Source organism: Nerophis lumbriciformis, linkage group LG20 (genome assembly GCF_033978685.3).
Source record: "Nerophis lumbriciformis linkage group LG20, RoL_Nlum_v2.1, whole genome shotgun sequence".
Lineage (NCBI taxonomy): Eukaryota > Metazoa > Chordata > Actinopteri > Syngnathiformes > Syngnathidae > Nerophis > Nerophis lumbriciformis.
The window spans coordinates 13,743,822-13,768,049 of record NC_084567.2 but is presented as its reverse complement, the minus strand read 5'-3'; the positions used below and the strand labels follow the sequence as shown (position 1 = coordinate 13,768,049).

General features: G+C 40.2%; 1 protein-coding gene across 2 annotated transcripts in view; it reads right to left on the bottom strand.

The window, feature by feature from the left end:
* The window catches only part of pdzd2 (PDZ domain containing 2), a 117,751-nt gene extending 94,131 nt beyond the window's left edge, over positions 1 to 23,620 (bottom strand). The window contains exon 1 of one of the 2 annotated variants that reach the window (XM_061980477.1): positions 23,240 to 23,620. The gene's annotated coding sequence lies outside the window, so the exon portion shown is untranslated. The remainder of the gene's footprint in view (positions 1 to 23,239) is intronic. The other variant, XM_061980478.1, reaches the window with a different exon arrangement.
* Between the last annotated feature and the right edge of the window lie 608 nt (positions 23,621 to 24,228).

The following is a 24,228-nucleotide window of genomic DNA, read 5'->3' as shown; positions in this document are numbered from 1 at the left end:
ACATACATAGAGTATATAAACACATATACATACAGTATATAAACACATACATACAGTATAAGCACACACACATGAACATGCAGTATACACACTAGAGATGTGCGGTTTGCGGACACAACCGCGGAGTCCGCGGATTATCCGCGGGTCGGGCGGTTGAAATAAAAAAAAATTAGATTTTATCCGCGGGTCGGGTCTGGCGGTTGAAATTAAAAAAAATTTGATTTTAAATAGATTCAGGCGGGTGGCAGTTAAACCAATTCGGAAATATATATACATAGTTAAATGTTGTTACCCACATACGAAAAACGAGCAGGCACCTGCAGCATATGCCACAACAGAAGAAGAAAAAAAAAAGAGATGGACACTTTTACGGAGCGGAGAAGGGACGCCTCGCCGGTGTCCGGAACCGAGGCCCCTTCCCCCGAGAGGGCCCCACCGGGAGCCGTAGCTGAGGTGATCCGCGAGAAGGGCCCGACGCACGTCCAGGGTCACCACCGCGTCCACCGCACCGACACCCCGCCTCGTCTGCCTTCGCCGCGGCCGGCGTCACGCGCAGCAGGTAAACAGCTTACCTGCCCGACACCCCCGTGGCCGGGGGCTCGTAACAGGGGTCACTCCGCGCGCTCCGCCCGCGCAGCTTACCTGCCCGCCACCCCCGTTGCCGGGGGCGCGTAACAGGTGTCACTCCGCGCGCAGTGCGCTCACGAAAGGGGTGGGGCTCACCCTGGTGAGCCGAGTGGGCCACTTTTGGTAAGCAGAACTCGCACTGCAGGATGAACCGAACGCCGGGTTAAGGCGCCCGATGCCGACGCTCATCAAACCCCAGAAAAGGTGTTGGTTGATATAGACAGCAGGACGGTGGCCATGGAAGTCGGAACCCGCTAAGGAGTGTGTAACAACCCACCTGCCGAATCAACTAGCCCTGAAAATGGATGGCGCTGGAGCGTCGGGCCCATACCCGGCCGTCGCCGGCAGCGAGAGCCGCGAGGGCTAGGCCGTGACGAGTAGGATGGCCGCCGCGGTGCGTGCTGAAGCCTCGGGCGCGAGCCCGGGTGGAGCCGCCGCGGGTGCGAGGGACATCGCACGTCCATGCGCTTGGAGGTGCGCTCAGCGCGGCTCTCAGATGATTGCGCACTGGTGTGCGTCTGGGCCGTGACAGCGTGACACGCATTGAATGTCTCTGCTGCATTGGATCAGTCTCCTTTCTTTAACAGGCAAAAGCTTTATAACCTCACTAATGCCTTGCATCGTCTATATTAGATATATAACAACGGGCGGGTGCGGTTTTGATTAAATGTTAGTTCGGGTGGATGCGGATGGTTGACGACTTTTGTGATGCGGTTGCGGATGAAATAATTGCCTATCCGCGCATCTCTAATACACCCACACTGCATATGCTCCATGTTCAGTTTTCTGTGCTTACGATGCGGCGGTCCTTGAAGCCCAAACTCCGCCATCACTCCACACACACACACACACACACACACACACACACACACACACACACACACACACACACACACACACACACACACACACACAGTATATGCTCCATGTTCAGTTTTCTGTGCTTACGATGCTGCGGTCCTTGAAGCCCAAATGCCGCCATCACTCCACACACACACACACACACACACACATACATACCACACGCACACACACACACACACCACACCAGCAGGGACACGGCCGATAAAAGTTCCTTTTGCTTGTCAAAAGTTCCCCGAGCTTGCTCGCCACGAGTTTGGTGTTGCAAAGAAAGCTAAAGTCCGTGGTCAGTTTGCAAAATGGAGTGGTCCTAGCAAATCCCCGGTTCAGATGTCTTTCAGAGCGCTTTGTTGCAGCTCTGGTGCAGACACAATGACCATGTGGGCGTGTGCAGGACATTCAGCTGACAATTCAACTTTGCGTACGGCCAAAGAAAAGTGCTCCGTCGCTCAAATCGACACAGAGGATTCAACGAGGTGTTGAAGTGAAACATCACCTTCCAGCTACAAGACCCAAAAGCAGCGAAGTTGTCACGTTGTGTAAATGGTAAATAAAAAGAGAATACAATGATTTGCAAATCCTTTTCAACTTATATTCAATTGAATAGACTGCAAAGACAAGATATTTAATGTTCGAACTGGAAAACGTTGTTATTATTTGCAAATGTTAGCTCATTTGGAATTAGATGCCTGCAACATGTTTAAAAAAAGCTGGCACAAGTGGCAAAAAAGTCTGAGAAAGTTGAGGCATGCTCGTCAAACACTTATTTGGAACATCCCACAGGTGAACAGGCTAATGGGGAACAGGTGGGTGCCATGATTGAGCATTTCATGGAAGCTGCTTTTATACCCAGATTATTCACAAACAAGGATGGGGCGAGGGTCACCACTTTGTGAACAAATGCGTGAGTAAGTCGTCAAACAGTTTAAGGACAACATTTCTCAACGAGCTATTGCAAGGAATTGAGGTATTTCACCATCTACGCGTCGTAATATCATCAAAAGGTTCAGAGAATATGGAGAAATCACTGCACGTAAGCGATGATATTACGGACCTTCGATCCCTCAGGCGGCACTGCATCAAAAAACGACATCAGTGTGTAAAGGATATCACCACATGGGCTCAGGAACACTTCAGAAAACCACTGTCAGTAACTACAGTTGGTCGCTACATCTGTAAGTGCAAGTTAAAACTCTACTATGCAAAGCTAAAGCCATTTACCAACAACACCCAGAAACGCCGCTGGCTTAGCTGGGCCTGAGCTCATCTAGGATGGACTGATGCAAAGTGGAAAAGTGTTCTGTTGTCTGACGAGTCCACATTTCAAATTGTTTTTGGAAACTGTGGACGTCGTGTCCTCCGGAACAAAGAGGAAAAGAACCATCCGCATTGTTATAGGCGCAAAGTTGAAAAGCCAGCATCTGTGATGGTATGGGGGTGTATTAGTGCTCAAGGCATGGATAACTTACACATCTGTGAAGGCACCATTAATGCTGAAAGGTACATACAGGTTTTGGAGCAACATATGTTGCCATCCAAGCAACGTAATCATGGCCCCTGCTTATTTCAGCAAGGCAATGTCAAGCCACATGTTACAACAGCGTGGCTCCTTTAATAAAAGAGTGCAGGTACTCGACTGGCCTGCCTGTAGTCCAGACCTGTCTCCTATTGAAAATGTGTGGCGCAATATGAATCCTAAAATACCACAATGGAGACTGTTGAACAACTTGAGCTGTACATCAAGCGAGAATGGGAAAGAATTCCACCTGAAAAGCTTAAAAAATGTGTCTCCTCAGTTCCCAAACGTTTACTGAGTGTTGTTAAAAGGAAAGGCCATGTAACACAGTGGTGAACATGCCCCTGTTACAACTTGTTTGCAATGTGTTGCTGCCATTAAATTCTAAGTTAATGAATATTTGCAAAAATAAATTAAGTTTCTCAGTGTGAACATGAAATATCTTGTCTTTGCAGTCTATTCAATTGAATATAAGTTGAAAAGGATTTGCAAATCATTGTATTCTGTTTTTATTTACCATTTACACAGTGACGTGCAGTCAGGGGAGGCAGGTGAGGCAGGGCCTCACGTGCCATCATGGAAAGAAAAAAAATGTAAAAATAAAATAAAAAAAATTAATTGTTATATGTATCCAGTGATTATACTATAAAGTTATTTTCCATTTAACTTCACCAGTTTTAGATTATTTTTATTCAAAATCGCTGAATTTTCACATTTGCCGTTCAAATACTGAGAAGAGACTTGCGGTGAGTCAGCAGCCAGTTGAGCCTCACTATGGATTGCGCAATGACTCGGCTAACTGCTGGCCTGCTGTGCAGTGAGACCGTATTGCTATACAAATTATATTATACATTTCCATAGTTTAGTTAGCGGAGGTATATAATGTACAGTGTATTTTGTCAACAACTGTATGTGTGCAACGTATTTCTTGTGCTGAGCAATCATAAAACGGCTGCGAAGACGCACTGGGTGAGGCTCGCAGTAATCCCGCCTCATGGTGGTAGAGGGCGGTAGTGATCCCAGGGATCATTCTTGCGACTACTCGGCTGCAGAATAAGTGACAACAAGCTACAATTAGCAGCGATCGTTTATTTTTTCCTTTCGCCTGGACTTTTAACATGGAGGATTACATATCTAAAATAAAAGTTTTCTAAACTGGACTTTCAATCTAAGCAGGAGGTAATAATTAAAGGAAGATCTCCATCGAGACAGAGAGACCTTTAAAACTGAAGAAAGGAAGACTTCTATAAACAAGTTATCGATGCTTTTATTGAGAAGGAGCGGCGCATGGACTTCATTTATAAGTAAAGGTAAGACCATAATAAAGTTTTTTTTTTTTTATTAAATGTGCTTTTTTGTGTGCTACAGTTTGTATGTGTAAAGAATGCTGGTATGAGCTTTTAAACATAACCCGTTAACTGCTGCCAATCAAATGGTGAATAAGATACTCTTTAGGGTTCATATGTTTGTAAATCTGACTGTGATGAAGTCAGTGCCTCACCAGCCATCAACCTCACCGCACGTCACTGCATTTACACAACGTGTCAACTTCACTGGCTTTGGTTTTGTATATTTCTTTGATATTGTAATCACCATTATTAATTCATTTAATTTCCATTATTCTACCACCAAAACTCAACTTTAAATATAGTTCAACAACATATATAAATTAGTAACAAATAAGTAAAGTATTGATTTTCAAGGCAATAATGAAGAACTAATTCTACTCAGTCATATCGTTTCATCATGATGATTTTCACTTTTTCTTTTTTAATACAGAAGGAGATTTACATTGTTTTATTCCACTGTCAAGTTTGTTCCATAAACCAAACCTCTGATAGGAATACTTATTTCCATTGTCACCGTTCTAAATCTAGATTCATCAAATATCTCACTTCTTTTCACATTATAAATACTTTTTCTTTTTACAAATCTGTTTTGAATGTTGTATGGTAGAATTGTTTTGAACATATTATACTCTACTAGTTCTTTACATTGGTAAACTGTTTCAATAATACTGCATGCATTTCCAGCAATGATTCTCACGGCTCTTTTCTGCAGAAGGATTGTGTTTAAATCTGTTTTACTGGCACGAGCCCACACTTCAATACAGTATGTTAGACATGGAACAATCAGTGAGTTATACTAAATATACAAGGCTTTTTCATTGAGCCATTCCTTCACTTTGTAGATACTTTAGCCTTTGTATCATTTATAAATGTGATTTTCATGACAAGTGTTCGTTCATCAATCAAAACACCCAAAACTCTCAAGACTTGGTCCTTGGGTTTTGTTTTTCCGGAAAGCAACGGAAAGTTGGTTCGGGCGAGACGGGAATGTGAGTACATGATTTATTAAACACTATCAAAACAGAACAAACGAAAGGCGCACACAAGGGCGGAGGTAAAACACTTGGCTAATGAAAACAAAAGACTTGCACAAAGGCAAAAGACTATGAACAAAAAACAAAAACTTACTTGGCATGGAACTGTGAACATGGCATGAAGAAGAGTGATCATAAAGTGTGATGTCGCCAGGGAGACTTCCTGGCAACAATGGGTTTAAATAATAGTGACAGGAATAAAGACAGGTGCGTGAGTCGTGAGGGCAGGTGAAAACTAATGGGTTGCTATGGTAACAAACAAGAGTGCACAATGAGTCCAAACGTGGAACAGGTGAAACTAATGGGTAACCATGGAAACAAGACAAGGGAGTGAAAAGCAGGAACTAAAAAGAGTCCAAAACCAAGCAGAACATAACTTAAACAAAACATGATCACACAGACATGACAAAAACGTGTGTTCTTTGAATCTCAACTCCTTCCACATATAATGAGCCATCCACTTTTCCCACTACTGCAAAACATCATAAATGTAGTTTTACTAGTATCAGAATCAGAAATACTTTATTAATCCCCGGGGGAAATTAAAAATTCAAGGATAATCTATTTACATCAAACCATCTTTTAGTTTTGATGTTTTAGTTCCAACGCCTCCTTTATATTTTGCCCTGAATAAAATAAGGTTGTGTCGTCAGCAAATAAAATACGCTTAAACAGTTTGGTAACCGTGGTGGTATCATTGACATACATGAGAAACAGTATTGGTCCAAGGACTGACCCTTGTGGTACTCCACAACTAATATAATGTAAGGCAGACTTCCGGAAACTGTTTTCTGTCCTTCAGGTAACAATGTGACGTCATGTCCCTAAAAAGACGCAGTCTAGTACCTATTATAATTCATTAGTGTGTGTGTGTGTGTGTGTGTGTGTGTGTGTGTGTGTGTGTGTGTGTGTGTGTGTGTGTGTGTGTGTGTGTGTGTGTGTGGATGGATGGATGAATATATATATATATATATATATATATATATATATATATATATATATATATATATATATATATATATATATATATATATACATATATATATACATATATATATATATATATATACATATATATATATTTATATTTTATATATCTCAAGCGGTAGAAAATGGATGGATGGATATATATATATATATATATATATATACACACACACACACACACACATATACATATATATATATATATATATATATATCCATCCATCCATTTTCTACCGCTTGAGATATATAAAATATAAATATATATATATGTATATCCATCCATCCATTTTCTACCGCTTGAGATATATAAAATATAAATATATATATATGTATATATATATATATATATATATATATATATATATATATATATACATACAGTATATATATACACACACACTATATTGCCAAAAGTATTTGTCCACCCAATCAAATGATGAGAATCAGGTGTCCTAATCAGTTGGCCCGGCCACAGGTGTATAAAATCAAGCACTTAGGCATGGAGACTGTTTCTACAAACATTTGTGAAAGAATGGGCCGTTCTCAGTGACTTCCAGCGTGGAACTGTCATAGGATGCCACCTGTGCAACAAATCCAGGCGTGAAATTTCCTCGCTTCTAAATATTCCAAAGTCAACTGTCGGCTTTATTATAAGAAAATGGAAGAGTTAGGGAACAACAGCAATATATATATATATTTATATTTTATATATCTCAAGCGGTAGAAAATGGATGGATGGATATACATATATATATATTTATATTTTATATATCTCAAGCGGTAGAAAATGGATGGATGGATATATATATATATATATATATATATATATATATATATATATATATATATACACACACACACACACACACACATATACATATATATATATATATATATATATCCATCCATCCATTTTCTACCGCTTGAGATATATAAAATATAAATATATATATATGTATATCCATCCATCCATTTTCTACCGCTTGAGATATATATATATATATATATATATATATACATACAGTATATATATACACACACACTATATTGCCAAAAGTATTTGTCCACCCAATCAAATGATGAGAATCAGGTGTCCTAATCAGTTGGCCCGGCCACAGGTGTATAAAATCAAGCACTTAGGCATGGAGACTGTTTCTACAAACATTTGTGAAAGAATGGGCCGTTCTCAGTGACTTCCAGCGTGGAACTGTCATAGGATGCCACCTGTGCAACAAATCCAGGCGTGAAATTTCCTCGCTTCTAAATATTCCAAAGTCAACTGTCGGCTTTATTATAAGAAAATGGAAGAGTTAGGGAACAACAGCAATATATATATATATTTATATTTTATATATCTCAAGCGGTAGAAAATGGATGGATGGATATACATATATATATATTTATATTTTATATATCTCAAGCGGTAGAAAATGGATGGATGGATATATATATATATATATATATATATATATATATATATATATATATATATATATATATATATACATACACACACACACACACACACACATATACATATATATATATATATATATATATATATATATATCCATCCATCCATTTTCTACCGCTTGAGATATATAAAATATAAATATATATATATGTATATCCATCCATCCATTTTCTACCGCTTGAGATATATAAAATATAAATATATATATATATATATATATATATATATATATATATATATATATATATATATATATATATATATACATACAGTATATATATATACACACACACTATATTGCCAAAAGTATTTGTCCACCCAATCAAATGATGAGAATCAGGTGTCCTAATCAGTTGGCCCGGCCACAGGTGTATAAAATCAAGCACTTAGGCATGGAGACTGTTTCTACAAACATTTGTGAAAGAATGGGCCGTTCTCAGTGACTTCCAGCGTGGAACTGTCATAGGATGCCACCTGTGCAACAAATCCAGGCGTGAAATTTCCTCGCTTCTAAATATTCCAAAGTCAACTGTCGGCTTTATTATAAGAAAATGGAAGAGTTAGGGAACAACAGCAACTCAGCCACCAAGTGGTAGGCCCCATAAACTGACAAAGAGGTCAGCGGATGCTGAAGCGCATAGTGCAAAGACTTTCTGCACAGTCAGTTACTACAGAGCTCCAAACTTCATGTGACCTTCCAATTAGCCCACGTACAGTACGCAGAGAGCTTCATGGAATGGATTTCCATGGCCGAGCAGCTGCATCTAAGCCAGGGGTAGGGAACTCATGGCTCTCGAGCCAGATGTGGCTCTTTTGATGACTGCATCTGGCTCTCAGATAAATCTTAGCTGACATTGCTTAAAACAATAAGTAATGAATAACTCCCCTGGTAATCACAGTGTTGAAAATAACGTTCAAAATACAAAACATTCTCATGCATTTTAATCCATCCATCCGTTTTTCTACCGCACCTGTTCACGAAGTCGCATTAATGGTAAGAAGTATTTGATTTAATATCGGTTAGCTTCAGAATAACAATGTTATTAAAACGAATAAGAGACTTATTATACTCAAAAAATGTTGGTCTTACTTAGAAATGCACGCATTTAGTCGTATTCAGTGTTAAATAAATATTACATGGCTCTCACGGAAATACTTTTTTTTTTAAATTTGGCTTTCATGGCTCTCTCAGCCAAAAAGGTTCCCGACCCCTGATCTAAGCCATACATCACCAAGTCCAATGCAAAGCGTGGGATGCAGTGGTGTAAAGCATGTCCCCACTGGACTCTAGAGCAGTGGAGACGCCTTCTCTAGAGTGATGAATCACGCTTTTCCATCTGGCAATCTGATGGACGAGTCTGGGTTTGGAGGTTGCCAGGAGAACGCTACATTACAAACTGCATTGTGCCGAGTGTGAAATTTGGTGGAGGAGGAATTATGATGTGGGGTTGTTTTTCCAGGAGTTGGGCTTGGCCCCTTAGTTCCAGTGAAAGAAACTTTGAATGCTCCAAGATACCCAAACATTTTGGACAATTCCATGCTCCCAACCTTGTGGGAACAGTTTGGAGCGGGCCCCTTCCTCTTCCAACATGACTGTCCACCAGTGCACAAAGCAAGGTCCATAAAGACATGGATGACAGAGTCTGGTGTGGATTCACTTGACTGGCCTGCACAGAGTCCTGAACTGAACCCGATAGAACAACTTTGGGATGAATTAGAACGTAGACTGAGAGCCAGGCCTTCTCGACCATCATCAGTGAGTGACCTCACCAATGCGCTTTTGGAAGAATGGTGGAAAATTCCTATAAACACACTCCGCAACCTTGTGGACAGCCTTCCCAAAAGAGTTGAAGCTGTAATAGCTGCAAAAGGTGGACCCACATCGTATTGAACCCTATGGGTTAGGAATGGGATGGCACTTCAAGTTCATATGTGATTCAAGGCAGGTGGCCAAATACTTTTGGCAATATAGTGTAAACACATTCATCCAAATGAATCACTATGTCTGTTTCAGTCACTACAGTAATTACCACTTGTGTTCACATCCACAGGAACAACATGGGTGAGCCTACTCTATATAGTATTTACAGCATTACTAGTGTTCACTTCACAGCCACAGATGGTTCATCTAGTGATTGACATTATTTACACATTACATTCAAAAGGATTCAACTATTCAATGTCAAAACATAAACAGTAGAAATAATGAACAAGATGTCAGCTACTGTCTTTTGCCCTAGTCTTAACCAATCGTGACTCATCATAGTAAACAACCAACCAATCATGGATGTTCTTATACGTAAACCAACCAATCATCATTGATGTTTCCCGTATATGTAGTCCCCTGCCCGTGGAGTTGCTTCGCTACGTAGCTTCCATTTCTAAGTTAATCATTTTTAATGGGAAAACCGCAGTTTTTACCACTGGATTATCAAAAATCCGTACTCATTACGGGAAAACCGTAGTTGTTGGCAGGTATGGCAAAGAGACGGATCATTAAAGGCCTACTGAAACCCACTACTACCGACCACGCAGTCTGATAGTTTATATTTCAATGATGAAATCTTAACATTGCAACACATGCCAATACGGCCGGGTTAGCTTACTAAAGTGCAATTTTAAATTTTGCGCGAAATATCCTGCTGAAAACGTCTCGGTATGATGACGTCAGCGCGTGACGTCACGGATTGTAGAGGACATTTTGGGACAGCATGGTGGCCAGCTGTTAAGTCGTCTGTTTTCATCGCAAAATTCCACAGTATTCTGGACATCTGTGTTGGTGAATCTTTTGCAGTTTGTTCAATGAACAATGGAGACAGCAAAGAAGAAAGCTGTAGGTGGGAAGCGGTGTATTGCGGCAGGTGTTGTGCCGGATAACGCAACCCCCGCCGTAGAATGCACCCCTTGACTGTTGTGCCGGATAACACAGCCGGTGTTTCATTGTTTACATTACCGGAAGATGACAGTCAAGCTTTACCATTGGCCTGTGGAGAACTGGGACAACAGAGACTCTTACCAAGAGGACTTTGAGTTGGATGCGCAGACGCGGTGCTGTGAGTACGCACGCAGCTGCGGCTTCCAAACATTTGATCGCTTGCCCGTACGTGCGTGCCGCTATGTGCATGTCACGTACGTAAATTTGGGGACTTTGGGGAAATATATGTGCTGTATGAACTTTGGGGAGGTGAACGGTACTTTGGGCTGTGGGATTCAGTGTGTTGTGCAGGTGTTTGAGTTGTATTGGCGGGTTATATGGACGGGAGGGGGGAGGTGTTTGTTATGCGGGATTAATTTTTGGCATATTAAATCTAAGCCTGGTTGTGTTGTGGCTAATAGAGTATATATATGTCTTGTGTTTATTTACTGTTTTAGTCATTCCCAGCTGAATATCTGGTCCCACCCGCCTCTCACAGCATCTTCCCTATCTGAATCGCTCCCACTGCCCTCTAGTCCTTCACTCTCACTTTCCTCATCCACAAATCTTTCATCCTCGCTCAAATTAATGGGGAAATCGTCGCTTTCTCGGTCCGAATCGCTCTCGCTGCAGGTGGTCATGATTGTAAACAATGTGCAGATGTGAGGAGCTCCACAACCTGTGACGTCACGTGCATATCGTCTGCTACTTCCGGTACAGGCAAGGCTTTTTTATCAGCGACCAAAAGTTGCGAACTTTATCGTCGATGTTCTTTACTAAATCCTTTCAGCAAAAATATGGCAATATCGCAAAATGATCAAGTATGACACATAGAATGGACCTGCTATCCCCGTTTAAATAAGAAAATCGCATTTCAGTAGGCCTTTAAACACACATTGTAGGTTGGAAAAAAAATTTTTTTTTATTTTCACAGCGATAAAAAAGGCGGATGTCCGACTGTAGACGGAAAAATCACACGCCTGATCATAACAAACAGATAGTGTGAGTGGTTCTAAAATGGATATTGTTGTGTTCCACGCCTTGACAGAATGATATTGTACATTAGAATGGGACAAGGCTATTTACTGGGTGTGTTTCCAGAACACTCTTCAGTCTTCTGTGTCATGTTCCGGATTACATCCTCAATACACTCCCCTCCCCCGCTCTCCTGAGCACATGGCCAGAGATTAGGAATTAGGATTAGGAAATGTGTATGTGCGAAATGTAAAATCCAGAACAAGCAAATTGTCCTTTGTTGTCTGCTCACATATGTCAGCTCATGCATTCCTATGAGGGTTGTACCGGTTCTAGTATAGTATTGCGGTACTAATGAATAAAAAACGGTACTATACTCTGTTTGAAAAGTACCGGTTCCCCATTTTAGGGGCGGTATAGCTCGGTTGGTAGAGTGGTCGTGCCAGCAACTTGAGAGTTCCAGGTTCGATCCCCGCTACCGCCATCCTAGTCCCTGCCGTTGTGTCCTTGGGCAAGACACTTTACCCACCTGCTCCCAGTGTCACCCACACTGGATTAAATGTAATTTAGATATTGGGTTTCACTATGTAAAAGCGCTTTGAGTCACTAGAGAAAAGCGCTATATAAATATAATTCACTTCACTTTTCTTTTTTTTTACTCAGTGGCCTAGTGGTTAGAGTGTCCGTCCTGAGATCGGTAGGTTGGGAGTTCAAATCCCGGCCGAGTCATACCAAAGACTATAAAAATGGGACCCATTACCTCCCTGCTTGGCACTCAGCATCAAGGGTTGGAATTGGGGGTTAAATCACCAAAATGATTCCCGGGCGCAGCCACCGCTGCTGCCCACTGCTCCCCTCACCTCCCAGGGGGTGATCAAGGGTGATGGGTCAAATGCAGAGAATAATTTCGCCACACCTAGTGTGTGTGTGTGACAATCATTGGTACTTTAACTTTAACTTTTTTAACTTTTTTTTAACAAGCAGAACAGCGCGTTGTCACATCATGACATTGGTGTTTTTTTACGAGCAGAGGAGCATGTTCGGCAGCGCACACACACACACACACACACACAGAGTACTTACAAGCAGACAAGGTGTGCAGACAGAAAAGGGAGAACGGACGCATTTTAGCTTAAAAACTAAAGATAAAGGTGAAGTTGTAACACTAAAACGCCCTGATTGAGAAGTTTATTGACATCGTAAAGAATTGAATCCATCTAATGCTTAAAAAAGGCAAATGGATGGTACAAAAAGCCGAAAGGCTTGTTTCCATTGTGGTCCATTGAATATTCATCACATTTGATACATTCAATAATAAAATATATATAACCTGTAACATGTATATAAAAAGTTACGTTAAAAAATGGATAAATTATGTGCATATACACAGAATACATGTCAGGTGATTTGAAAAACAATATATACAAAATGATTAATCCTGGCCTCCATGGCGACAAATAAAGTATGTTTCTTACAAGTATCATTATCACTGCAGGACGAGGAATAGCTAAACATGCTTCACTACACACGGTAGGAGAATATGATAGCTAACTGCTAACAGCAAGATAGCAATATTGAATGTAAACAAAAGGGTGGATCTACACCTGACATCCACTGTAATGATACCAAGTACGAGAGCGTATCTAGTCGATACTACTATGATTACATCCATATTTTTTATCATCACAAAATCTTTTTTCCTTTTTTTAAAATTCATATTATGTTTATAAACTCAGGAAATACGTCCCCGGACACATGAGGACTTTGAATATGACCAATGTATGATACTGTAACTAATTTGTGGTATCATCCAAAACTAATGTAAAGTATCAAACAACAGAAGAATAAGTGATTATAACATTTTAACAGAAGTGTAAATAGAACATGTTGAAATGGAAAATAAGCAGATATTAACAGTAAATGAACAAGTACAGTAGATTAATAATCAATTTTTACAGTTTGTCCCTCATAATGTTGACATCATAATAGAATGATAAATGACACAATATGTTACTGCATACGTCAGCAGACTAATTAGCAGCCTTTGTTTGTTTACTTACTACTAAAAGACAAGTTGTCTGGTATGTTCACTATTTTATTTAAGTACACAATTGTTCTTGGATTGCAATAATAAACATATGTTTAATGTACCCTTAGAATTTTTGTTAAAATAAAGCCAATAATACAATTTTTTGTGGTCCCCTTTATTTAGAAAAGTATCTGTGGAGGGGGGCGTGGCCTGCGGGCCTGCAGCGGAACGGGGTGTGCCAGGACCGGCCTCGAAGTCAGCGACAGGTGTGTGGATGGCCCAGGTGGGCCTTGTTATCTAATCACCTGTCGCCCTGTATAAGCAGCAGACGGGAGGAGAGGGGTTGTTGGAGCTGGACGGGAGATGGCGTGAGAGCAAGAGCGAGACTAAAAGACAATTGCTGGGAAGCAACCTGGGGAAATCACTACCAAATAAAACTGTATTGTAACCCTGAACCGGGCTCTCATGTCGGTGCTTGGTGGTCCGAAGAACCCCGTGGAGGGTAACCTTCACAGTATCGAAATACATTTTGGTACCGGTACCAAAATACTGGTATCGGGATAGGAAATAGGAAATACCCAACGGGAGCAATACTGACCCCAGATTTCCACTCAATCTTGAACGCCGTTCTCTCGCGGCTCCGTCGAGATCTGGCGAATCGGCGCGTAATCACACCCATTAGGACATTTCAAGGTGTAAAATACTGCCCTGCCTTGAAGACGGAGCATTTTATTTTGAAAGTCAACCGGATACTTGTCCAACACTGGCAGAATTTAGCGAAAGATGACGGACTTGTTGCGGCGTCCGGCAAAAATAGACTTACATGATGTATAATTAGTGCTGGAATGCGGAACGTCAGTGGCGTGTCTGTGACGTTCCGCGGCCGTTTCGGATTCAGTGGAAATCCGGGGTGATTTACATTAAAGATTAGAGGTGGGAGTCTTTTGGCACCTCACCATTCGATTACGATCAGGAGCTACAATTTGATTGTTAATGTATATTTCATTGATGCAGTTGGACATTTATTTTCCTTTCTCACTTGCAACTTTTCAAACCAGTGCATTTGTAATAAGAAACAGTTCCAGTCATTAAATGAATGGAAATGTGTGCAAAAGTGGACGACTAAAACAAAGGAGCTGGTGGGATCTCTCGGCTCGCTGCGGTCAGACAACTTTTTACAAGTGTTTGCATGACTTGACTTACAATAAATAAATCCATGTTTACTCATTGGTTTGATACTGAAGATGGATCATTTCCTCCCACCTCTACTAATAAGTGCGGTGGGAACTCCAAAATTCGGTCGTCCAATTTGGACCACGACCAGAGGCTTCTGGAAAATAGGCCTTAAAAGTCCAACAACAACTTTGATGTCAAAGCGACATCATCCATGTGACAACTTTGCAAGACTTGTAAAGTGTGCTAACCATCTCCATCATCATCATCATCATCATCATCATCTAATAGCAACCACGTTACCAAACACACAATACTGCAATATCCAATGTTGATTTATGATATATTGGTCGGTATTGTCTTTGAATCCATAAGCAATGGGAATATTATTGTTGACATGTTCATGAGCATGTTGTAAATGATAAATAACATGATTAGCAGACTTATTAGAAACCATTGTACGCTCCATGGAGTTCTTGCAGTGAGCGACATCTGTATGAACTTCAGATAAATAGAGCCAGACTTTGTCCAAATATCGTAGAAACCCTGTTTCCATATGAGTTGGGAAATTGTGTTAGATGTAAATATAAACGGAATACAATGATTTGCAAATCATTTTCAACCCATATTCAGTTGAATATGCTACAAAGACAACATATTTGATGTTCAAACTGATAAAAAAAATTTTATTTTTGCAAATAATCATTAACTTTAGAATTTGATGCCAGCAACACGTGACAAAGAAGTTGAGAAAGGTGGCAATAAATACTGATAAAGTTGAGGAATGCTCATCAAACACTTATTTGGAACATCCCACAGGTGAACAGGCAAATTGGGAACAGGTGGGTGCCATGATTGGGTATAAAAGTAGATTCCATGAAATGCTCAGTCATTCACAAACAAGGATGGGGCGAGGGTCACCACTTTGTCAACAAATGCGTGAGCAAATTGTTGAACAGTTTAAGAAAAACCTTTCTTAACCAGCTATTGCAAGGAATTTAGGGATCCCACCATCTACGGTCCGTAATATCATCAAAGGGTTCAGAAAATCTGAAGAAATCACTGCACGTAAGCAGCTAAGCCCGTGACCTTCGATCCCTCAGGCTGTACTGCATCAACAAGCGACATCAGTGTGTAAAGGATATCACCACATGGGCTCAGGAACACTTCAGAAACCCACTGTCAGTAACTACAATTGGTCGCTACATCTGTAAGTGCAAGTTAAAACTCTCCTATGCAAGGCGAAAACCGTTTATCAACAACACTCAGAAACGCCGTCGGCTTCGCTGGGCCTGAGCTCATCTCAGATGGACTGATACAAAGTGGAAAAGTGTTCTGTGGTCTGACGAGTCCACATTTCAAATTGTTTTTGGAAACTGTGGACGTCGTGTCCTCCGGACCAAAGAGGAAAAGAACCATCCGGATTATTATATGCGCAAAGTGTAAAAGCCAGCATGTGTGATGGTATGGGGGTGTATTAGTGCCCAAGACATGGGTAACTTACACATCTGTGAAGGCGCCATTAATGCTGAAAGGAACATACAGGTTTTGGAGCAACATACTGTATGTTGCCATCCAAGCAACGTTACCATGGACGCCACTGCTTATTTCAGCAAGACAATGCCAAGCCACGTGTTACAACAACGTGGCTTCATAGTAAAAGAGTGCGGGTACTAGACTGGCCTGCCTGTAGTCCAGACCTGTCTCCCATTGAAAATGTGTGGCGCATTATGAAGCCTAAAATACCACAACGGAGACCCCCGGACTGTTGAACAACTTAAGCTGTACATCAAGCAAGAATGGGAAAGAATTCCACCTGAGAAGCTTAAAAAATGTGTCTCCTCAGTTCCCAAACGTTTACTGAGTGTTGTTAAAAGAAAAGGTGATGTAACACAGTGGTGAACATGCCCTTTCCCAACTACTTTGGCACGTGTTGCAGCCATGAAATTCTAAGTTAATTATTATTTGTAAAAAAAATAAATAAAGTTTATGAGTTTGAACATCAAATATCTTGTCTTTGTAGTGCATTCAACTGAATATGGGTTGAAAAGGATTTGTAAATCATTGTATTCCGTTTATATTTACATCTAACACAATTTCCCAACTCATATGGAAACGGGGTTCGTATATAAAGACAGCATCACTGAATACATCTTCTTTGTGAGGAAGCCAAATAGATGCAATGTTGTTTTGTTTTCATAACTGCTGCAACTGTGGCTCTCATAAAACTGATGCTTTGTGTTTATCAGCACTGTCCTTGCTTGTAAATGGACTGTTTCCAAATAGTTTTTGAAATGACCGACATATTTCCAGGACAAATATTTCTGAACTAAGTTGTCGTCTTCATTGTTCGTTAACAAAAATATCTCACGCTGAATTTTAAATTAGAGCCACTGACGAGGTGTACGCCACCTTTGCCGCGCTCACCCTTTAGAGCACAGCTGTAACTTCCTGGCACTGAACCTGCAGAAAACAGTTCTCAGGTTTCTCTATATTTACATTTTCACACTTTGCTCACTTTATGAAACATTTCTGACATGTTCCTTATTTATAAGAGATTATTGTTAAGTGTTTTAGAGATGTTACTATTTTGTTTACGTCTTCCATGCTTGTGTTTACTTTTTCTTCCTGCCTTGATAGTTGAGGGCATTATAATCAGAGGAAGGTTACATTTGAAATATTTCACATTTCTGTTCAACTTTTTAAGGTTATAGATCATCATTTGTCCCAAAGTAGTCTTGGTTGTCTCTCATCAAGTCTGCCATGATTAGTAGTCTTGTTGTTGAAGGAAAAGGGAACGTTGTGATGCGTCTGTGAAATTAATTTGCTGCTGTATCCTTAAAATGATCATGATATGTAAATATTACTTATTATTATGAAAGTTACTACATTACATATATACAAAACCCAAAACAAGTGAAGTTGGCATGTTGTGTAAATGGTAAATAAAAACAGAATACAATGATTTGCAAATCCTTTTCAACTTATATTCAATTGAATAGACTGCAAAAACAAGATATTTAATGTTCGAACTGAGAAACGTAATTTTTGCAAATAATCATTAACTTACAATTTAATGGCAGCAACACATTGCAAAAAAGTTGTCACAGGGGCATTTTTACCACAGTGTTACATGGCCTTTCCTTTAAACAACACTCAGTAAACGTTTGGGAACTGAGGAGACACATTTTTTAAGCTTTTCAGGTGGAATTATTTCCCATTCTTGCTTGATGTACAGCTTAAGTTGTTCAACAGTCGGGGGGTCTCCGTTGTGGTATTTTAGGCTTCATAATGCGCCACACATTTTCAATGGGAGACAGGTCTGGACTACAGGCAGGCCAGTCTAGTACCCACACTCTTTTGCTATGAAGCCACGCTGGTGTAACTCGTGGCTTGGCATTGTCTTGCTGAAATAAGCAGGGGCGTCCATGGTAACGTTGCTTGGATGGCAACATATGTTGCTCCAAAACCTGTATGTACATTTCAGCATTAATTGTGCCTTCACAGATGTGTAAGTTACCCATGTCTTGGGCACTAATACACCGCCATACCATCACAGATGCTGACTTTTCAACTTTGCGCCTAGAACAATCCGGATGGTTCTTTTACTCTCTAGTCCGGAGGACACAACGTCCACAGTTTCCAAAAACAATTTGAAATGTGGACTCGTCAGACCACAGAACACTTTTCCACTTTGCATCAGTCCATTTTAGATGAGCTCGGGCCAAGCGAAGCTGGCGGCGTTTCTGGGTGTTGTTGATAAATGGCTTTGGCTTTGCCTAGTAGAGTATTAACTTGCACTTACAGATATAGCGATAAACTGTAGTTACTGACAGTGGGTTTCTGAAGTGTTCCTGAGCCCATGTGGTGATATCCTTTACACACTGATGTCGCTTTTTGATGCAGTACCGCCTGAGGGATCGAAAGTCCGTAATATAATCCCTTACGTGCAGTGATTTCTCCAGATTCTCTGAACCTTTTGATGATATTACGGAGCGTAGATGGTGAAATCCCTAAATTCCTTGCAATAGCTGGTTGAGAAATGTTGTTCTTAAACAATTTGCTTAGGCATTGGTTGACAAAGTGGTGACCCTCGCCCCGTCCTTGTTTGTGAATGACTGAGCATTTCATGGAAGCTGCTTTTATACCCAATCATGGCACCCACCTGTTCCCAATTAGCCTGTTCACCTGTGGGATGTTCCAAATAAGTGTTTGATGAGAATTCCTCAACTTTCTCAGTCTTGTTTGCCACTTGTGCCAGCTTTTTTGAAACATGTTGCATGCATCAAATTCCAAATGAGCTAATATTTGCCAAAAGTTTTCCAGTTCGAACACTAAATAGCTTGTCTTTGCAGTCTATTCAATTGAATATAAGTTGAAAAGGATTTGCAAATCACTGTATTCTGTTTTTATTTACCATTTACAACTTCACTGCTTACAGCTTGTATATAAAACATTTTTGGGATGTTTTTAGAGTGCTCTATAGGCGGGATACATCGACCCTCATTAGCTCCATTGTTAGCTGACTCCTGCTAGTGTTTATTTAGGAGTTAGAAAGAAAGAAAAACATAAGTGTTCTCGTTTAACATAAAGATTGCGAATGATGGGCAAAATTCTCAAAAAAGTGCAGTTCCCTTGAATCTTACATGCTGTTCAACATTCAGTAGTTTTATCACAACATTAAACATGTATTTTAGTCCTATAACATTTATTTTTATTCTGGCCCATTGTGCAGGGATTAGATGTTTATTTTTTGTTGGGCTTTGTTGGTACAAAATGCGGCTGCTAGACTTTTGACAAGAACAAGAAAGTTTGATAATATTACGCCTATACTGTATATAACTTTATATACATATACCTATACTGTATATACCTTTATATACATATACTGTTTATACCTTTATATACATATATACATATAGTGTTTATACCTGTATATACATATACCTATACTGTATATACATATATACATATACCTATACTGGCTCACCTGCACTGGCTTCCTGTGCACTTAAGTTGTGACTTTAAGGTTTTGCTACTTACATATAAAATACTACACGGTCTAGCTCCATCCTATCTTGTTGATTGTATTGTACCATATGTCCCGGCAAGAAATCTGCTTTATTAGTGATTACCAGAGCCAAAAAAAAGTCTGCAGGCTATAGAGCATTTTCTATTCGGGCTCCAGTACTCTGGAATGCCCTCCCGGTAACAGTTAGAGATGCTACCTCAGTAGAAGCATTTAAGTCCCATCTTAAAACTCATTTGTATACTCTAGCCATTAAATAGACCCCCCTTTTAGACCAGTTGATCTGCCCTTTCTTCTTCTGCTCTGCCCCCCTCTCCTCCGTGGGCACAGATTCGGTGACCACAGATGAGGCGCTAGCTGTCCAAAGTGGGGACCCAGGGTGGACCACTCATCTGTGCATCAGTTGGGGACGTCTCTGCGCTGCTGACCTGTCTCCACTCAAGATGATCTCCTGCTGGCCCCACTATGGACTGGACTCACACTATTATGTTAGATCCACTATGGACTGGACTCTCACAATATTGTGCTAGATCCACTATGGACTGAACTCTCACTATTATGTTAGATCCACTATGGACTGGACACTCACAATATTGTGCTAGATCCACTATGGACTGGACTCTGACTATTATGTTAGATCCACTATGGACTGGACACTCACAATATTGTACTAGATCCACTATGGACTGGACTCTCACACTATTATGCTAGATCCACTATGGACTAGACACACACTATTATGTTAGATCCACTATGGACTGGACTCTCACACTATTATGCTAGATCCACTATGGACTGGACTCTCACAGTATTATGTTAGATCCACTATGGACTGGACTCTCACACTATTATGCTATATCCACCATGGACTGGACTCTCAACACTATTATGTTGGATCCACTATGGACTGGACTCTCACACTATTATGTTAGATCCATTATCGACTGGACTCTCACACTATTATGCTAGATCCACTATAGACTGGACTTTCACACTATTATGTTAGATCCACTATGGACTTGACTCTCACACTATTATGATAGATCCACTATGGACTGGACTCTCACTATTATGTTAGATCCACTATGGACTGGACTCTCACAATATTGTGCTAGATCCACTATGGACTGGACTTTCACAATATTATGTTATATCCACTATGGACTGGACTCTCACACTATTATGTTAGATCCACTATGGACTGGACTTTCACACTATTATGTTAGATCCACTATGGACTTGACTCTCACACTATTATGATAGATCCACTATGGACTGGACTCTCACTATTATGTTAGATCCACTATGGACTGGACACTCACAATATTGTACTAGATCCACTATGGACTGGACTCTCACACTATTATGCTAGATCCACTATGGACTAGACACACACTATTATGTTAGATCCACTATGGACTGGACTCTCACACTATTATGCTAGATCCACTATGGACTGGACTCTCACAGTATTATGTTAGATCCACTATGGACTGGACTCTCACACTATTATGCTATATCCACCATGGACTGGACTCTCAACACTATTATGTTGGATCCACTATGGACTGGACTCTCACACTATTATGTTAGATCCATTATCGACTGGACTCTCACACTATTATGCTAGATCCACTATAGACTGGACTTTCACACTATTATGTTAGATCCACTATGGACTTGACTCTCACACTATTATGATAGATCCACTATGGACTGGACTCTCACTATTATGTTAGATCCACTATGGACTGGACTCTCACAATATTGTGCTAGATCCACTATGGACTGGACTTTCACAATATTATGTTATATCCACTATGGACTGGACTCTCACACTATTATGTTAGATCCACTATGGACTGGACTTTCACACTATTATGTTAGATCCACTATGGACTTGACTCTCACACTATTATGATAGATCCACTATGGACTGGACTCTCACTATTATGTTAGATCCACTATGGACTGGACTCTCACAATATTGTGCTCGATCCACTATGGACTGGACTTTCACAATATTATGTTATATCCACTATGGACTGGACTCTCACACTATTATGTTAGATCCACTATGGACTGGACTCTCACAATATTATGTTAGATCCACTATGGACTTGACTCTCACACTATTATGATAGATCCACTATGGACTGGACTCTCACTATTATGTTAGATCCACTATGGACTGGACTCTCACAATATTGTGCTCGATCCACTATGGACTGGACTTTCACAATATTATGTTATATCCACTATGGACTGGACTCTCACACTATTATGTTAGATCCACTATGGACTGGACTTTCACACTATTATGTTAGATCCGCTATGGACTTGACTCTCACACTATTATGATAGATCCACTATGGACTGGACTCTCACTATTATGTTAGATCCACTATGGACTGGACTCTCACAATATTGTGCTCGATCCACTATGGACTGGACTTTCACAATATTATGTTATATCCACTATGGACTGGACTCTCACACTATTATGTTAGATCCACTATGGACTGGACTCTCACAATATTATGTTAGATCCACTATGGACTTGACTCTCACACTATTATGATAGATCCACTATGGACTGGACTCTCACTATTATGTTAGATCCACTATGGACTGGACTCTCACAATATTGTGCTCGATCCACTATGGACTGGACTTTCACAATATTATGTTATATCCACTATGGACTGGACTCTCACAATATTATGTTAGATCCACTATGGACTTGACTCTCACACTATTATGATAGATCCACTATGGACTGGACTCTCACTATTATGTTAGATCCACTATGGACTGGACTCTCACAATATTGTGCTCGATCCACTATGGACTGGACTTTCACAATATTATGTTATATCCACTATGGACTGGACTCTCACACTATTATGCTAGATCCACTATGGACTGGACTCTCACACTATTATGTTAGATCCACTAAGGACTGGACTCTCACACGATTATGTTAGATCCACTATGGACTGGACTCTCACAATATTACGTTGTGGCTTGTGCAGCCCTTTGAGACACTCGTGATTCAGGGCTATACAAGTAAAAATTGATTGATTGATTGATTGATTGGGCTTCAAATGGCCCCCAAGCCTGAATTTGGTCACCGGTGTTCAGAACTAATCAAGTCAGGCAAGATTTAAGATGCATGAGAAAACCCAGTCATGATCTGAGATCAGCGTGTGTGCATGTATGTATTTATGTATGTTCCAAAGACAATAATAAATAATACATCTCGACTTACTTTAGTCTGCATGGCGCTCGATCCTGGCGCTGGCTCTCCGTCCCACTTTAAAAAGGCGAGTGAAGAAGGTCCATGTTGCGATAGAAAAAAAAAAAAACATTTCAAATCACACCAATGGCTTTTATAACGTCGTGTTTGTTGGCGTCGACTGCATTTGTTTGAAGAAGAATATTGGATAGAAAAGGGCGACATTTGTCAGCCGCGGCAGGCGGAGCCAAAACATCCACGACGACGACTCCGCCTCCATTCTCCTCTCCCGACCCAGAAATACGTCGGACATTCACACTTTTTTTTTTTATTCAACTTGTACGTTTGTATACTTTTCATTCGTCGTCCTACTTTGTTACCTTTGCTCTTTCACCGTGTCGTGTTGTTGTAGAAATGTTGACTTCTTCATGGCAAATCTACGGTAGCCGAGAATGGGGGGGGGGGAACACACCACAACATTGGACAAAGAAACGCACAAAATACTGTCAAATAAACTTTTACAAGTCGGAAACAGCTTTTCATGTTTTAGTGGTTAGAGTATGTTTTGCTCATTAAATGTTCTTTTCTTTTCATACTACACTTTTCCCCCCCTATCAGTCAGCCCGCGGTCTTGTCTTTAAATAGCAACTTCCGCTTCCGGTGTGGGAATATTAAAAACATCTGTTCTGCTGATTTATGGTCGCAGGGGCTTATTATATAACATATAAAATGATTTAAAAATTACATATATTATAACATGTAAATCTAACCATTACATATTATGGCTCTTCGACACCGAAAAAGATTTAATATTTTGTATTTTAAAATTAAATTAAAAATGGATGGAATAAACGGTCTTTTGATTTTCGTATATGGAAATTAATATGGGGGAAAACTTTTCTTTTATTTCATATAAAAAAAATTCAAATAATATATTTTTTTAAACAAAGCGTTGTTTGGTGTCGAAAAGCAATAACAACAACTAAAAACGTTTTTCATTTTCATGTTATATTTCATATAAC